The following is a 12,757-nucleotide window of genomic DNA, read 5'->3' on the forward strand; positions in this document are numbered from 1 at the left end:
TAAATCTTAAGGCCAGAGGAGTTTCAGCAAAGGAGGGCCCTGGGCTGGGAGCAAAACACATTGCACAGCCTGGAAGGAATGTGCCCCTCGGCTCCTGGGCCTCTTACGTGTCATAGAGCAGGCTGACTGGCATGTCACTGCTTCCTGTGTGAGCAGATGCAAAGACAGAAACACGAGGCCACTCAAAAGCCTTTTTATTCCAATTATAGAAAGGTTCATGATGAAATGAGTCTTTGGATTTGCTTTAAAATACTCCAGTCGTTGTTGGTTTTTGTTTGGTTTTTGTTTTTGTTTTTGTTTTTAAGTAGAAGGAGGGAGATAAATGAAAAAGTTAGCAAAATCTTGATGATTCATGAAGCTGGGTGGGTACAAGTAGTTCTACTACCATTCTCTCTACTTTTGTATATGTTTGAAATTTTTCATAATAAAAGGTTTTAAAGACTCCATGAGAGGGACGCCTGGGTGGCTCAGTCGGTTAAGTGCCTGCCTTCGGCTCAGGTCATGATCCCAGGGTCCTGGGATCAAGTCCTGCATTGGGCTCCTTGCTCAGCGAAGAGCCTGTTTCTCCCTCTGCCTGCCGCTCCCCCTGCTTGTGTTCACGCGCTCTCTCTCTCTCTGATAAATAAATAAAATCTTTAAAAAAAAAAACCCACAAGACTCCATGAGAAACAAGTCCTCAGCTGTCTTTTCATCTGGTGTCATATTATGTTTTTTATCCAGATATTAGTCAAGGATATTAGACACAAGCAAGAGAGCAGAGTTCTTCTCTTGCAGGCCATCTAGAACAGTCTGTTATTTTTCGATCACACTAACTAAAATTAGTGGCAACATAGATACACTATAAGAAATAATTATCAACTAATAGCTGTAGTTTAAAAAAATTGCATATCCATCTGTATGATGTTTTGCAAATATATTTTCCAGTCTGTAGCTTGGGTATTCATTTACTCGGCAGTAGCCTTTGAGGAGCATAATTTTTAGAAATTTTTATGAAATCCATTACGTAAAAAAAAATTTGCACATCCGAATGATTCATCTACTCCGCATTCATTCAACACCATCTTTACTGAGCTTGCTGTGTGGCAGGAATATACAAAATTAAAGCTTGGTGCCATCATCTGAGACTTGGCTTTGCTTCATTCTGTGTGTGACTTAATTATGTAACCATCCTGCATCTCTTCTGGAAAATGTGGCTGCTGTGAGAATTAGGTGAAGGGATGTTGGCCGAGTAACCAGCACAGTGTCTAACCGGGGGGAGGGGGGATGATGGATGGGTCAATCCAGCTCCCACAGAATTCAGCAGTTGCTTCTGCACATTGTGGCTGATGACAATACAGATGCTTCCAGAGACGGAAGCCCACAACCAAGGAATTTCAAAAGTAGCACCTGTTGTATTTTTTTTTTCAATTATAGAAATTATAGAGGTGGGTTGTAGAAAAATTGGACAAAGCAGAAAAGAACCAAGAGGAGCGGTAAAAATGTCCATAAGCCCACCAACCAGAAATAAGCAGAATAGAAGACACTGTTTATTAATGAACAAACAGATATTCCTACCCCTTCCCCACTGCAGCCTCCACTCTGGAGACTGGGAAGCTAAATATTCACTTCTCCAGGCTCCCTTGTAGATGGAGACTGCCACAGGACCCAATTCTGGTCAAAGAGACCTAAGCAAAAATCTGCTGGGGCACCTTGGTAGGCTCTAAATGTACCTGATAAAAGGGATAGATGCTTCAGGCACCATGCTAGTCACCTTCCTCCTTCCTGTCTTAAATGTGGACATGATGCCTGGAGCTGGGGCAGCCATCTTGGGACCACAAAGAAACAGAATTGGGAGATGCCATACCTAACATCAGCAAGCTGCCGATGGCACTCCCTCAAACCTCTAGACTACTTGTAAGAGAAAAATAAGCCCCTCTGTATTTAAGCCACCGTAAGTCAGATTTTCAGTTCCTTAGAGCTGAAAGCATTCCCAATTCACACATCACTTGTTAATATTTTTTGGCATATTTCCTGCTAATCTTAACAGAGTTGGGAAATCTTACAATTTTACATTCTGGACTTTTCATATGCCGTTAAATCATAAGAATTTTTCACATTACCAAAAAGCATTCTAAAACCCCAGATCTGTATTTGTCTATCATGTAATTATGTATCATTTCTATATTCCTAGAAATAGTTTCCAATTTTTCCCTATTATAAATAAAACTCAAATGGACATCCTTGTATATAAAGCTTTGCCTACATCTCTTTTTTTTTTAAGATTTTATTTATTTATTTGACAGAGATAGACAGCCAGCAAGAGAGGGAACACAAGCAGGGGGAGTGGCAGAGGAAGAAGCAGGCTCCCAGTGGAGCAGGGAGCCTGATTCGGGACTCGATCCCAGGACCCTGGGATCAGGCCCTGAGCCGAAGGCAGATGCTTAACGACTGAGCCACCCAGGCACCCTTACATCTCTGAAAAAGTTCAGATAGATTCAAGAAGAGGAATTGCTTGGTCAAAGAGCGTGAATTATTAGATCAAAAGCAGACTAACGACATGGCAAGAATGGAAGCCAGCAAACAGTGATGGTACCTTGGGCCTTCCCCTCAGGGGCACGAGTTACAAGTTAGTTGATCAGCCAACACATATTTTTATTGAGTAGCTATTTCACTCCAGGCAATATGCTAGGTGCTGGCAATACAGAGATGAACAAACCAGACATGGACCCTGCCCACATGGGAAATGCCGTTTAACACATGGCTACCCAGAGAGACGGTAGCTGATTTTTTAAAAGATTTATTTATTTATTATTTGAGAGAGGGAGAGAAAGCACGAGTCAGAGGGACAGAGGGAGAAGGAGAGAGAATCTCAAGCAGACTCTGCATTGAGTGCAGAGCCCAATGTGAGGCTCGATCTCACAACCCAGAAAACACCACTTGAGCTGAAACCAAGAATCAGACGCTTAACCAACTGTGCCACCCGGTAGCTGATTTTTATTGGACTATTGCCAACTGAGGAAAGCATAGGCACACCATAATTTGTATAAAAAGCAAAAACCTACTGAGAAAATTATTTGTAATTGATATGGAAAATATAACACTAATATACTTAATATATAATTACAATCCAGTCATATCATCAAACTTGATGTTGCAAGAAAACATTTTGAGGCATGGAAAGATGTCCAGGATAGGCTTTAACATCAAAAGGCAGATTTCAAATAGTATATACAGTGTGAACTTATTTGATTAAAATAAAGATGATATATATTTTAGAAGACTAGAAGAATAAACATCAAAATGTTAACAGTGAATTATCTGGGCAGTGCAATTACAATAGATGTTTGTTTTCTTTTCTTATCTGTATTTTCAAAATCTCTACAATAAACTTGAGTTATATTTTAAACAGAAAAAAGAAATAAGACTTTTGAATGTTTTAAAGGCTACCACAGATATCTGCCCCATCTCTGCCAAACTAGCCTCTCCTTAGTCTCTGTGTTCATTCAGGGTCTATCTTGGTTGATTATCCTTTCTCTTGAAAATGGATCTCATTTTCTTCTTCTTCTTTTTTTTTTTAAGATTTTATTTATTTACTTGACAGAGAAAGACAGCCAGCGAGAGAGGGAACACAAGCAGGGGGAGTGGGAGAGGAAGAAGCAGGCTCTTAGCAGAGGAACCTGATGTGGGGCTCGATCCCAGAATGCTGGGATCATGCCCTGAGCCGAAGGCAGACGCTTAATGACTGTGCCATCCAGGCGCCCCTCATTTTCTTCTTTTCATGTCAAATAGTTTTGGATTGCACTGTGAATGTTATGTAATGGACACTTTGGATTCTGTTATATTCCTCTAAAGAGTGCTGATTTTTGTGATTGTTGTTTTGCCAGGTAATTAACTTGGTTGGGTTCAAAGCATATTGTCTTTGGAAAAGCAGATCAAATATCAGTTTACTTCTTGTATCCTTAGCTGATCTGCTTGTAGTCTTTCCTATATATGTGTGATTTACAGCCAGAGATTTAAAAAGAGTTTATAAAGAACTTGGGCTCCTCTTCTCTCTCTTACCTTTCCAGGATTTCTCCCTCACTTTCCTTTCCAGGGGCTATGGATGTCCTCAACTCTGCCCTCTGGGTTTCAGGCCAAAAATACTGCAGGTTTTCTATTGTGATGTTAGACACCTTCAAATGGTACTGACTGCAGTGTGCTGAAAGCCATAAAATATTAGAAACTCATCCTGTGCCATTCTTTTCTTCCAAGTGTTAACTTCTTTCCAGGATCTGCCTGCTTTTGTTTATTCTCCAGTACTTCGGGTAAAATTTTGGGGGTGGGGGGTGCAGTGCAGAGTCTGCAGAAGGATCAGTCTGGCTAGAGCTTACTTGGACATACCATACATGCAACTCCTCATTGTGACTTAGTGTCCTTGCTTCAATCTTCAATAGCCCCTTCCAGGTGAGGAGCCCACATGGCCAAGGAGACAAGCCTCTCAGAGTAGCCCTTCCTTCTGGGAAATGCCCCAGGGATTTCTGGCATCTGTCTTTATGTCTATAACACAGATTTTGGATAGGGTTCAGCACCCTTTGCCTTGGCACTGCAGAGACTACCTAGCAGGTCTGACCCATAAGTGGCCACCCACAACTGTACAGTCAGAACTCAAGGTACAGTCTTTTGAATCATTTCGATGGAGTGGTAGCAAATCACTGAGCTTTGAGGATGGGTTTATTTTCAAAAGCTGTTAAAAACCTCTTGGAGAAAAGAGTATTGGCCTTAGACTCAGGCAAGAGGGTCTTCTTCCCTGGGTCCCATGCTTTTAGTGGGTACTCTGACCCTCTGCTGGCCACACCCCTCTCTATGGGTCAAGGAGTCCATGTAGCCAAGTAGCCAAGGCAACACAGAGTTTACAACATCCCCCCTTTATAAACTATGCACCCAGTACCCAGAAACCAGAATTCCCTGACCCATAGACTCCAAACTCACTTACAGGATCTGCATGGACCTCTCCCACAGGTGTAGAAAGCAGAATAATGGACTCCCAGAGATGTCCATTTAAAATAAATTGTAATAGTTGGATGAGAAAGGCATGGTCTAAATGCAAAGAAACCAATCTAAATTAGAACAAGGAAGCGATACACAGAATGGGCAGGGATGAGAATGGATTGGGGATATGCTGACAACGGCACACATCCCTTGGGAAGAACACAGTGGTTAGGCAAGTAAAGCCAGACTGTCTGCATTAAATCCCAGCTCCACCACTTAAACTCTTTGTGGTTCAATTTCCTCATCTGTAAAATGCAGTTACTTTTGCACCTTCTTCTTTGGGTACCTCCGAGGATTAAATTATTATGTGTAGAGCACTTAGTAATGTACGCAGCATGTGGTGGCAATTGCTCAGAAAAGAGCAACTTTTATTAGCCACTCCCAACAAGAAAACAGAGGCTGAGAAACGCGAGGGGAGAGGAATCATATGTGATAGACATAATCCAAAAATTAAACATGTCATGATTTTAACTTGTGTATGAAACAAGAATCCATTCGAAATTGACTCTGAGGGCATTCTCCTCTAGAGGCATTAAATGAATAGAGAAGGAAATGCATGTCAGCCCATTACTTGGCTCTATTTACATCATACTCATAGGTAAATTCAGTTTATTGGAAGCCAAAGGTAACTGCAGAAAGCTGAGGGAAAGGGAAAGAGGTTTATGCAGCTTGAATGCACATAACATCAAAAAAAGAAGAGAGGAAAGGAGGTTGTATAAGCCACAACAAGAAGTCAACAGCAATGTCTAAAATTAATACATTGAGAAATTGCCACACAAACCTATCTTTAGAGCCATAGGGGACGCCCCTGGAAGAACTAAAAACAGAACCATTTAAAGTGCTGCCTCCAGATTGCCTTCTGAGGAAGGGAGCAACTAACTGCACTCAGTTTATTGAATATGTCTCTAATACTCTGCCTCTGGGTACTCAAGACTCAATTCTTTAATCTCTGATCCCTAAAGCAGCCTGAGGGTCAGGCTACCTGGGTTCAACTCTCAGCCCGTTTATTTTTGCTTAATCTCTGAGTCTTTCCAGTAGTCAATATTTTCATCGGCCAAGGGGTGATGAAAACATGCCTAGGTACCTGGGTAACTGTGGTGCTCTCCATTATCCGAGGATGGCTTGCAGCTGGGCTTTGAGGCACTTCAGCATCCAGTAGAGCTCTCTCCATCAAAATCTGAATCCTCAATTTAAGTGAATGTGTTCACATAGCAGATTATAAAAGCATGCAGCTTGCTGGCCCAAGGGCTCAGATCTCCCTGACCGTCTAACCCCACAGGCTGTCAGCTGGGGTTGGGTCCCATAGGCACACGGACTGGGGGGCTCAGAGAGATTTGCATCTCCCAACTTTGACCAGAGGAGCTGGCTTTCCCAGCTCAGCATCCTAGGACATCTTTCGTTGCTTCCCATTTGCTTTTGTACTGATTTCATGGGATATTAAAGATGCTTGATAAAGTTGTTTCATAATCCATCTGGGGCTCACCGCAGGACATCATTCCAAAATCACTTGTATTCTAAGGAAATGAAAATAACACCCTGAGCACCAGATGCTATAGAAGCAAATCATGTTCCTACAGACACGTGGATTTACACATACGTGCATACATACATGTGTGTTTCATATAAGCTGCGCAGCAGATCTTTACAATTGCCCTTTGACACATATAAAACAATTAGGGATCGGGAGATCAAGGAAGGTCAGTGATTTGCCCATCTACACAGCTACTAAACGGTTGAATCAAGATCCAAACCCAGGCTGCCAGCCTTAAGACTCTTTGCCTATGTACCATGATGTCTACATAACACCTTTCACATTCTTCAGTATTTCCCCGGAAAATCTGACACATTAATCATTGAATTCAAATAGCTAGCTGGGGCTGGCCAATGCAACGGCCACTAACATGCGGCTATCGTTCACGGGGCATGTGGCCCGTCCAAATCAAGATGTGCTGAAGTATAAAGCATACACCAACCTCTCAGACTTAGTACAATGAAAAAATTATAAAATAGCTCATTTAATAATTTTATATTGATTACATGCGTAAGTAATAAGATTTCAAATACATTGGGTTAAATAAAATGTTATTAAAATCAATTTCACCTGTTTCTTTGTATTTTTTTTAAGTGGCTACTAGAAATGTTTAACTTCTTCCTACGACTCATGTTACAGAAAGTGGACAAAGCCACGCTAGACTGTTCAATCAACAGAGATACCTGTGGTTTAACAGAAAAAAAACTGTGGTAGAGAAGTTGGGGAACCGAGTTTTGAGCCTTATCTTTGACAGCATCTAGCTGTGTGGCCTCAAGCAAACCACTTACCCTTTCTGAGCCTCAGATTCCCCCCCCCTCTGAAATGAGAGACTAGCTCATATTTCAATGAGCCCTTCCGTCTTGACAGTCTACGTTTGCACCAGCAACCCCCTTATCTCTCAGCACTTACATCTCTGTCTTGTGGGGGTTTCTCAGCCAGGGGTTCTGTCTGCCCTTTCCTGGTCACAAACTCTGTGAGGATAAAATGACAGTACACTAACTCCCCTCTCCCGCCACCCCTATTCTCACTGTACCATAAGAAGCACACAGCTGGCACTTAATAAGAACTCACTGGTGGTTGGATACTGGTTTGAAATCTATTACTAACAGCTCCTGCTTCTTCTTCCTCTATCTCTCCATCTTTCCCCAGGATTTCCCCCCAAGGATTCACATATTACAGTTCCAAGAAGTGTGAAGTGAGAAGATAGGTTGGCAACAGTTTAAGCAGCTTCTGGCCACCTGGTATGCAGCAGGTGGAGGGAAAAGCTGAAGGGCAGGTGCCACCTTCTAGCCCAGCACTGGACGTCCTCCTCGGATCATCGGAAGTGGCAGAAGCATACGAACAAGGGGGAGACTTTTCATGCTCGGTTTCTCTTCACCCACTTTGACTAGGACTCCCGAGTTACATTGTCCATTATGAAACAAATTTGACTCCAATTAAAACACAAGCTAACTCACTTCATGAACTGTCCTCTAGTGTCTGCTTTTAGAACTGTGTTCTGAATTTAATTTGATTATGAGCTACTTGAGGACAGGTGTGGGGTCTTGACCATTTTGATGTCTGGTGCCTTCATGGCAAACCGGAGAACGTCAAAAAAAAATCTATGCTGGCAACAGAAAGGTAACTGGAAGCCAAGAGAGCAGTTATGAAGGTCAGGAACGTGGGCTGTGAAGTGTTCATTGACAGCCACCATAAACGGAACTGTGATGAGAGGCTGGGGCCCTGTGCTAGGATGCCAGTGGTTGCATTTCATTCTTTTAACAGCCCTATGAGGCAGGTGATGATTATGGTGCCCTGTTCAGTTTCCTTGAGAAATGTGCACCTTTCGAAAATATGCATTGAGTGGGTCAGGCACTGTTGCAGGCACTGGAGTCTGTATTCTAGCGGAAGGGAGATGATAACCAAGCAAATAAATAAACAATTATATTCCTAAGTATGTACCCAAGACAAGAGAAACCAAGGACTCAAACAGATCCTTTTTTAAAAAGATTTTATTTATTTATTTGAGAGAGAGTGAGCGAGAGAGAGAGAGAGTACAAGCACAGGGGGAAAGGGAGAAGGAGAAGCAGACTCGCTGCTAAGCAAAGACCCCTGACACATGGCTCCATCCCTGGGCCCTGAGATCATGACCTGAGCCTAAGGCAGACGCTTAACCAACTTAGCCACCCAGGTGCCCTTCAAACAGATCCCTGTACACCCCACAGCAGCATTACTCACAATAGCCGAAAGGTAGAAACAACCTGAGTGCCCATCAACAGGTGAATGGAAAACCAAAACGTAGTCTATCCGTTCAATGGAATATTATCGAGCCTTTGAAAGGAATGACAGTCTGACACCTGCAATAAGACATGAATCTTGCCAGCCAGACACAGAAGGACAAGTGTTGTATGATTCCATCCCAGAACAGGCAAATTCACAAAACCAAAAAGTAGCATAGAGGTTACCAGAGAATGGGAGGAGGAGGGAATGGGAAGCTATTGTTTATGGGCATAGAGTTTCTGTTTGGGTTGATGAAAAAGTTCCAGAAATAGCGATGGTGGTTGTATGTAACATTGTGAACGTACAATGCTTCTGAACTGTACACTTAAAAGTGGTGGAAGTGGTAAACTTCACGCTATGTAGATTTTACCACAATAAAAGAAAATCAGTTAAAAACCAAACCATTTCAGATAGCGTGTGAACAGGGCGAGGCCATAAGAGCCCAGGGCTGAGAAGGGAGCTATTTTAGGTTGCATAGCAAGGCAAGTCTCGAGAGGGTGACATTTGAACTGAGACTTGAAACATGAGAGGTGCCAGCCATGTAGAGAGTGTCTCAGGGGAAGGATCCTGCAGACAGAGGCAAAGCAGAGAGAGGTACTCTGGCAGTTGAAGGAGCCAAGAGTAGCAGGGACATTGGCAAACAAGGGGTGAGTACCAGGAGCTGTGGGGAGGTCAAGAGCCCTGAGTCCAGGACACCAGGTAGGAGGCTACGCCCCTGTCCAAGATCTTCTCTTTCCTATCCATGCCTTCAGCCCAGATTATTCTCCCAAGTTCCATGGCCTTGAGGCGCATTTAGCTGCTGATGTCCTCCTACTTATATCTCTCCATTTGTAAATCAGATTCACATGCATCATAGACCATACTCAGGACCAAACACTACTATTTCTAAGTACACAGCATGTGCAACATTTCCCAATAAACAATGCCCCCTAAATCCATAAATTCTGGGTTTATTTATAATAAACAATCTAAGCAGATCAAATATATACTGATAAATGCAATTTACAGATAAAGCCTATTATCTTTCTACTAGCAAATACCATTTATTTGCTTACCAGAAGCTCTGGTTACTAGAATATTTGCAAGGGGATCTGAGTAGAGATCCTTTTTTGTTCCCCCAAGAGTCCTTGGTAAAAAGGAATAGGTTACAGGCCTGCTGCTATAACTGTAAATGGAAAGTAACTATGTTCTCACTGTAAAAAAAAATGCAAACAGAACAAAAATACCTAAAATGAAAAGCAGAAGTCTCTCCCTTCATCCTCCTCTCTGGCGTCATGCACTCAAGACCTCCCTTCCCAGGGGTAACTACTGTTAGCGGCTTGGAGTACATCCTTCCAGCCCTTTTTCATACATTTATATACATATATGCATATATAAAAATATGCCCACCTGTATATTTCTTTTTATATAAATAGAAGCATATTATGCATATTCTTCTACTTCCTTTTTGAACATAAGTGTTGAAGATTTTTAATGGCCATTCCTCATCCTTTTCAACTGATGTATAGTATTTTATTTTATACCCTGAACTAAACAGTGTTTAGCCATTCTTCTATCAATAGACATTTAGCCAATTTCCTGTTTTTTCATCGTTACAATGACAGTAGATATTATATGTGGCCTTTATTCACACACCATTGGGCTCATGTGCCATATTTCTAAGGAATAGAGTATTTCTGTAACATAAAGTATTTCTGTGGGATAAGTAACTAGAAGTGGAACTGCTTTGTTGAATGTTAGGCATATTTAAATTTTTGATAGATATTGCCACATTGCCTCCAAGTAAGACTATGCTAATTTATGCCCCCATTGCAGGGCAAGACGTACCTATATTCCAACACCAATAACCAATCCTTGCTATTACCAAACTCTATAATAGTTTAGTAGTCTAATGGGTTTAAAATGACATCTCAATCATTAATGGATTTGTCCTACAAATATTTCTCATACCTACTGTGTGCTAGTCTCTGGGGAGCTGTGTCCAGCAGCACAGAGAAGAGAGCGACTGACAAGTGATTAAAAGGCATCCCTCAGAGGATAAGAGAAAGCTCTGGCACAGAGATGGGCATATGCACAGCATGGGTAGGGATCAGTGGCTGAACTAGAGAATGGGGCGGGGGAGTGTTGGGAGCAACATTAGGTGGCCAATTACAAATGGCATCCAACACCAGGGAGCAGTTTGGACTCCACTCAGTGGATGGCAAGGAGCCAATGCAGCTTCTTGAGTGGCAGAATGAAAAAACCAAAGCAGTGCTCATCTTAGTTTGAGTTCCCCCAAAGGCAGTCCCCAAGACAAGGATTTGAGTATGAGTGGTTTGAGAGGTGATCACAGGAAGCACCAGTAGGGGAGTGGACAAGTGAGACAGGGAAGGGAGGAAGACAAGAAAGAGTGTGTTAGTGAGCAGCCTACTGCTTGGCTAGGTGGGGCCCAATCCTCCTGGGGATCTTCGGAGAGACTGTGTAGAACAGAGAGTTGTCCACCCAAAGGATGAGGAGGCTGGGGTATTTATCCCCAATTTCATCCCTTATTAACCGGTGCATCCATCATCTCGGGCTATACCTCTCCAACATTTCCAGTATTCCTGTGCACAAGCCAAGCAAATTCCTGTGGCCTAGGGGCACCTTCAGCAGGGAGAAACAGGAAGCCATTCATCATACAGTGATGGTCTACAAGTCATCTCCAGGGTGGGCCTAGGGAATATGAGCTGGGCACTCATGGTATCTACAACCGAGTTCTAGGACAACTGACTGGCCCTAGTACTGTGAGCACAGAAGAGCCCTGAGTGAGAGCATGTCTTGTGCTAAAGGAAATATGCTGAGAATGTGTAGTAATTTAACCTACCAGCACCTTTACATCCAAAGTCTAACCTAATAGCCATAAACTGCAGTCATTAAGACACAAATGGAAAAGTACCCAGATGATCTTTCCATAAAACACACTGAACTATGAGTAATTAGCCATTTCCAAAAATTCACTTACCAACTGTCCCTTAATTAATAACTTTCCATGTGCCTCATGAAATCCCACACTCTGTAAACAGAGAGTCTGAAATTCTCTATGAAGACATACAGTTTCTTCCTGACTTCACCAACTGCCATCTACCAACTACCTTCTAGTTCCACAGTGGATTTCAAGGAAACACAGCAACCATATAGGCAAGAAAACCTTGTGATCATCCATAGGTTCACGGTAAGCTTAGTATCATTATTCCTGAGGCTAGAACGGTTTGGGGTTTTTTAAGATTTTATTTATTTATTCGACAGAGATAGAGACAGCCAGCGAGAGAGGGAACACAAGCAGGGGGAGTGGAAGAGGAAGAAGCAGTCTCCCAGCGGAAGAGCCTGATGTGGGACTCGATCCCATAACGCCGGGATCACGCCCTGAGCCGAAGGCAGACGCTCAACAACTGCGCCACCCAGGCGCCCCCAGACTGGTTTTTGAGTAGAGTATTAAGACCATGTTAGAAAGTCACCTGGCTGGGGAGCCTGGGTGGCTCAGTCAGTTAAGCGTCTTCCTTGTGCTCAGGTCATGATCTCAGCAGCGAGTCTGCTTCTGCATCTCCCTCTGCCCCTAGCCTCCCCCCCCCTGCCCCGGGCTCGTTCTCTCTCTCTCTCTCCCCCTCTCTCTCCCTCTCAAATAAATAAATAAAATCCAAGAAAGAAAGAAGGGAGGGAGGGAGGGAGGGAAGGAGAAGGAAAGAAAGGAAGGAAGGAAGGAAGGAAGGAAGAAAGAAAGAAAGAAAGAAAGAAAGAAAGAAAGAAAGAAAGCAAAAGAAGGAAAGGAAAGGAAAGGAAAGGAAAGGAAAGGAAAGGAAAGGAAAGGAAAGGAAAGGAAAGGAAAGGAAAGGAAAGGAAAAGGTCACCTGGCCTTTGCAGTTTCCTAGAAAATTTTCCCCACCTAGGAGGCTGATATGAGGGGCCTCAGGACAAATCATGGTGACAGGGGTAAGGGTTGTAAAA

At 42.8% G+C, this 12,757-nt stretch overlaps 1 long non-coding RNA gene across 1 annotated transcript in view; it reads right to left on the bottom strand.

The window, feature by feature from the left end:
- Positions 1–2,303: 2,303 nt before the first annotated feature.
- Positions 2,304–12,757, bottom strand: part of LOC123782218 (uncharacterized) — a 48,317-nt gene continuing 37,863 nt past the window's right edge. Inside the window, exon 5 of the long non-coding RNA XR_015722770.1 lies at positions 2,304–6,521. This is a non-coding gene — a long non-coding RNA (uncharacterized LOC123782218). The remainder of the gene's footprint in view (positions 6,522–12,757) is intronic.

The sequence above is a fragment of the Ursus americanus genome, chromosome 33 (genome assembly GCF_024610735.1).
Source record: "Ursus americanus isolate L20-20 chromosome 33, mUrsAme1.1.p, whole genome shotgun sequence".
Lineage (NCBI taxonomy): Eukaryota > Metazoa > Chordata > Mammalia > Carnivora > Ursidae > Ursus > Ursus americanus.